Raw genomic sequence first — 5,646 nt, forward strand, 5'->3', positions numbered from 1 at the left:
TGCACGTTCTAGCTCCAACGACCGTACGGTGTCCATCCAACGGCGGTAGTGCTTCTTCAACCTCTGGTCTTCTTGCTCTAGCCGCCCAAACCAGCGCCGGTCGTGCCTCGTGCTCCTGCCTCCCGTGGCTGGCTGCGATGCGATGGAGGCCTCACCGCCCCTACTACTCCCACCGCTGGCCAAACCATCCCTCTACTCACCCACACCCCCTATTATTCTGCGACGACGACAGCCTCACACCACAGTGAACCAGTGAACCCTCATACTCCTCTACGCATGGGCATCCACTGCCGCGTCTTCCCTGGCTCCGCATCGTCCCCTTCCTAGGCCTCGCCATCGTCCACCGCCCTGGTGCTCTCGGCGCGGCGTGGTCAATGTGGTCAAGGAACGGCTTCCATCGGACGTGGACTGTACGTGTAGAGGCTGACAGCTGGGTCCACGGCCGCAGCAAGGAAGTGCCTCCTTATTACACGCAAAATAAATATTCCTCTACCTTACAGCGGGGACCCACCGGACGGGCCACCATATTTTGCGAAAAAATGTTTCCCCCTGACTGCCGGGACCCACCAGCTACATCTTTGCACGCAAGGAAGTGCGTCTGGGAAAAAAAAAGATTCGCCCCCCTGACTGCTGGGACCCACCAGCTACATCTTCGCATGCAAGGAAGTGCCTGACAGTCGGGATCCACCTGGTCAAAGCGTACATAGCGTTGTCATTCTGGTCGCGAACGTGTATGTACATACTAGTCGATGTAGAGGCGCGCACGTGTCGTAGTAGAGGCGCGCACGTAGCATGTACACGTACGTACAACGGCCAGTGTGCAAGAAAGAAAATACGGCCACATACGTACATACGGGCAGGGTCTCGAACGCCTACTCGTGCATACGTACAGCCAGGGCTCATGTACATGGCTGGGTCGGAACGGAGAAACAGTGTTGTCGTCGTGCTCATAGGGAGCCAACTGGCTGGGTCGAAACGGAATGCGTCGTCGTGTTCATCGGGAGGAATTGGACGAAACAGCCGATGGAAACAAGGCCTGGTGTACCGCAGAACGGAGGAAACAGCCTTGTGTTTGACCGGCCATGTTCGAAACGAGATCCTGTTCATCGGGAAGGGTCTGGCGTACCGCAAAACGGAGGAAACGGACCTCCTCGGTCGAAATGAGGGTCCTGTTGATCGGGAGGGGTGTGGCGTACCACAAAACGGAGGAAACGGACTTGTGTTGGAGCACTACGGTCGAAACAGGGGGTCCTGTTCATCGGGAGGGGTGTAGCGTGCCGCAAAATGAGATACCACGGGATACTGTTCATCTCCACCGTCGACCCCCTCCAGCCTCCATGGGCTACTGTTCATCCACCGTCGACATCCTCCAGCCTCCACCTGCGACTGTTCATCCATGGGCTCCTGTTCATCCAGCCTCCGCCGCATGCTACTCCACCGGCTACTGTTCAACCAGCCCTCTCCATGGGCTCTTGTTCAACCACCCCTCCATGGGCTACAGTTCATCCAGCCCTCCACCGTCTATACTGTTCATCCTGCCCTCCACGGGGTGGTCCTGTTCATCCTGCCCTCCACGGGGTCCTGTTCATCCAGCCCCAACCGGCTCGATCGAGGTCCTGTTCATCCAGAGGCAACACCACGGGGTCCTATTCATCCACCCCCACTAGGAACTGTTCATCCAAATCCTCCAGCAACGCTCACTGTTCATCCAGAGGCAGCATCGATCGGCTTCAGTTAGCAGCAGTAGCGAAGGAATCGCTCGATCGGGTTCAGTTAACAGCCATCGATCGATCGCTCGGGTTCAGTAACACGTAGCCTGCAGTGCAATCGCTCGGGTTGAGTTAGAGCCCAACGCCTCGCTCGGGTTCAGTTAGAGCCCAACGCCTCGCACCCACGCGTATGCGTGTACGAGAGAAACGTGCATCGCTCGGCCCCGACCACCCACCGTAACCGGGAACACCCCGATATTTTCCTCACCCTCGCTTCTACCTCGTTTTTTTTCGTCATGGACGGCCCAAAGAATGTCATGCAGCTGCGTCTCTGGCCCGCCCAGGACGTAAAGCCCATTTTCTGTCATGATATTTTGTCATAGAAGTAGGACCCACCACATCTATGATGATACCGGGTTTTGTCATAATTATTGTCACAGAAGTGTCATAAGTATGACAGAATTTTTTTTCGTTTGGCCCAAAATGTCACGGATGTGTCTGTTTTTGTAGTGTGTGTATTGACCGGAGATGTGTCTCGCTCATGTCTACATAGTTCTCGAACCCGTAGGGTCCGCACGCTTAACGTTCGATGACAATTTGTATTATGAGTTATGTGATTTGATGACTGAAGTTTGTTCGGAGTCCCGGATGAGATCATGGACATGACGAGGAGTCTCGAAATGGTCGAGACATAAAGATTGATATATTGGACATTGTTATTCGGACACTATATGAGTTCCGAGAGGATCGGGTGACTATCGGAGTGCTGGAGGGTTATCGAAACCCCCCGGGGGAACTTATTGGCCTTCATGGGCCTTAGTGTGGAGAGAGAAGGGCCGCAAGGGGGCTGCCCCCCCTTGGGTCCGAATTGGACTAGGGGAAGGGGGCGGCGTCCCCTTTTCCTTCCCTTCTCCCTCTCCCTTCCTTCTTCTCCCTTCCTCCAGCTGGAAACCTACTAGGACTTGGAGTCCTAGTAGGATTCCCCTCTCTTGGCACGCCCTACAGGGGCCGGCCGGCCTCCTCCTCCCCTCCTTTATATACGGGGGCAGGGGGGCACCCTAGAACACACCAGTTTCTATTAGCCATGTGCGGTGCCCCCCTCCACAGTTACACACCTCGATCATATCATCGTAGTGCTTAGGCGAAGCCCTGCGCTGGTAACTTCATCATCACCATCGCCACGCCGTCGTGCTGACGGAACTCTCCCTCTGCCTCAACTGGATCAAGAGTTAGAGGGACGTCATCGAGCCAAACATGTGCGGATCACGGAGGTGCCGTACGTTCAGTACTTGGATCGGTTGGATCGCGAAGACGTTCGACTACATCAACCGCGTTATTAAACGCTTCCGCTTTCGGTCTACGAGGGTAAGTGGACGCACTCTCCCCGCTCGTTGTATGCATCTCCTAGATAGATCTTGCGTGATCGTAGGTAATTTTTTTCAAATACTACGGTCCCCAACAACCCCAACTCCATATATTCACGTTCGCTGAGATACGAAGCCGCCGTCACCCCCTGTTCTTCATCGGGAGGGCATATCTGGAGTCTGTTCGGGGCTCCGGAGAGGGGAAATCATTTCCATCATCATCACCAACCTTCCTCCATCACTAATTTCATGATGCTCACTGCCGTGCGTGAGTAATTCCATCATAGGCTTGCTCGACGGTGATGTGTTGGATGAGATTTATCATATAATCGAGTTAGTTTTGCTAGGGTTTGATCCCTAGTATCCACTATGTTCTGAGATTGATGTTGCTATGACTTTGCTATGCTTAATGCTTGTCACTAGGGCCCGAGTGCCATGATTCCATATCCGAACCTATTATGTTTTCATGAATATATTTTTGTTCTTGATCCGATATTGCAAGTTGTAGACACCTATTACGAGTTATGATCCACATACCCCAAGGTGACAATAATTGGGATTCTTTCCGGTGAATATCATAGTTTGAGGAGTTCATGTATTCACTAAGTGCTAATGCTTTGTTCCGGTTCTCTATTAAAAGGAGGCCTTAATATCCCTTAGTTTCCACTAGGACCCTGCTGCCACGGGAGGGTAGGACAAAAGATGTCATGCAAGTTCTTTTCCATAAGCACATATGAGTATATACGGAATACATGTCTGCATTATATTGATGAACTGGAGCTAGTTCTGTGTCACCCTAGGTTATAACTGTTGCATGATGAATGCCATCCGACATAATTATCCATCACTGATCCATTGCCTACGAGTTCGTTTCACATTGATCTTTGCTAAGTTACTTTTCCGTTGCCACTGTTATGATTGTTACAAAACTGGTATTGTTACTTTTGCCATCGTTACCGTTACTTCCATACTACTTTGCTACTAAATACTTTGCTGCAGATATTAACTGTTTCAGGTGTGGTTGAATTGACAACTTAGCTGCCAATACTTAAGAATATTCTTTGGCTCCCCTTGTGTCGAATCAATATATTTGGGTTGAATACTCTACCCTCGAAAATGGTTGTGATCCCCTATACTTGTGGCTTATCAAGACCTTTTTCTGGCGAAGTTGCCGGGGAGCATAGCTCTATTCTCTGAGTTACTTGGGATTTATATCTGTTGATCACTATGACGAATCTGAAAGACAACAAAAGCAAGATCTATCCCTCTACTATGAGGGGAGGTAATGAACTGCCATCTAGCTCTGCACTTGATTCACCTTCTATTTTGAGTAAACTTGCGACATCTACACCTGCTATTGATTCTGATATGTCGCATGTTATTGATAATGCCATTTCTGCTATGCATGATGCTTATGATGATACTACTTCTTTGCTTGATAATACTGTGCCGCTAGGTGAATTTCTTGATGAACAAATTGCTACAGTTAGAGAGAATGAAATTACTGAAACTGATGATATTATTGAAACTAAAGATTACGATTCTCCCCCTAGATATGAATAGCCTAAGGTACCTGAGGGTTATATTATGGATGAAGAAACTGCAAGAGACTTTTTTTGCTTGTAATGATAGAGATGATCTTAAGAAAATGTTATCTAAGCTCAAAGAAAAATCTCTCAATGCTAGAATGCAATATGATCCTAGGTTTGCTACTTCACCTATATTTGTTACTGATAAGGATTATGAATTCTCTGTCGATCCTGAGTTAATTACTTTGGTTGAATCGGATCCTTTTCATGGTTATGAATCTGAAACTGTTGTAGCACATCGTACTAAATTGAATGATATAGCCACCCTATTTCCTCATGAGAATTTTTTTTGCTATTACTATATTCTTAAGTTGTTTCCTTTCTAATTAAAGGGTGATGCTGAGATATGGTTTAATTCTCTTGCTCATGGTTGTGTGCGTAGTCCCCAGTATATGATATATTACTTCACTGAAAAATATTTTCCTGCTCATAAGAAACAAGCTGCTTTACAGGAAATATTTAACGTTGTGCAAATTGAAGAAGAGAGTCTCCCACAAGCTTGGAGGAGGCTTCTCCAATTACTTAATGCTTTGCCTTATCATCCTCTCAAGAAAAATGAAATACTTGATATCTTTTATAATGGACTAACATATGCTTCTAGGGACTACCTAGATAGTTGTGATGGTTGTGTTTTCGGGGAACAAACGGTTGAACAAGATGAAGTGCTATTGAATAATATATTGAGCAATAATAATGATTGGAATCTTCCCGAACCACCTCCTAAGCCAACTTCGAAGAAAAGAGGTATCCTATTTCTCATTCCTGAAGATATGCAAGAGTCAAAGAAATCTATGAAAGTAAAAGGTATTAATGTTGAAGATGTTAAGAATTTACTGCCTATTGAAGAGATACATGGTCTTAATATTCCGACACAGTTAGTAGAGGTAAATTCTCTCTATAGATTTGATGAAGGTGATATTCCTTATAATAAGTCTACTAGTCAATGCTTGGATGAATTTGATAACTTCATTGTTAAACAAGAAA

This window comes from Triticum urartu, chromosome 2, assembly GCF_003073215.2.
Source record: "Triticum urartu cultivar G1812 chromosome 2, Tu2.1, whole genome shotgun sequence".
Classification (NCBI taxonomy): domain Eukaryota; kingdom Viridiplantae; phylum Streptophyta; class Magnoliopsida; order Poales; family Poaceae; genus Triticum; species Triticum urartu.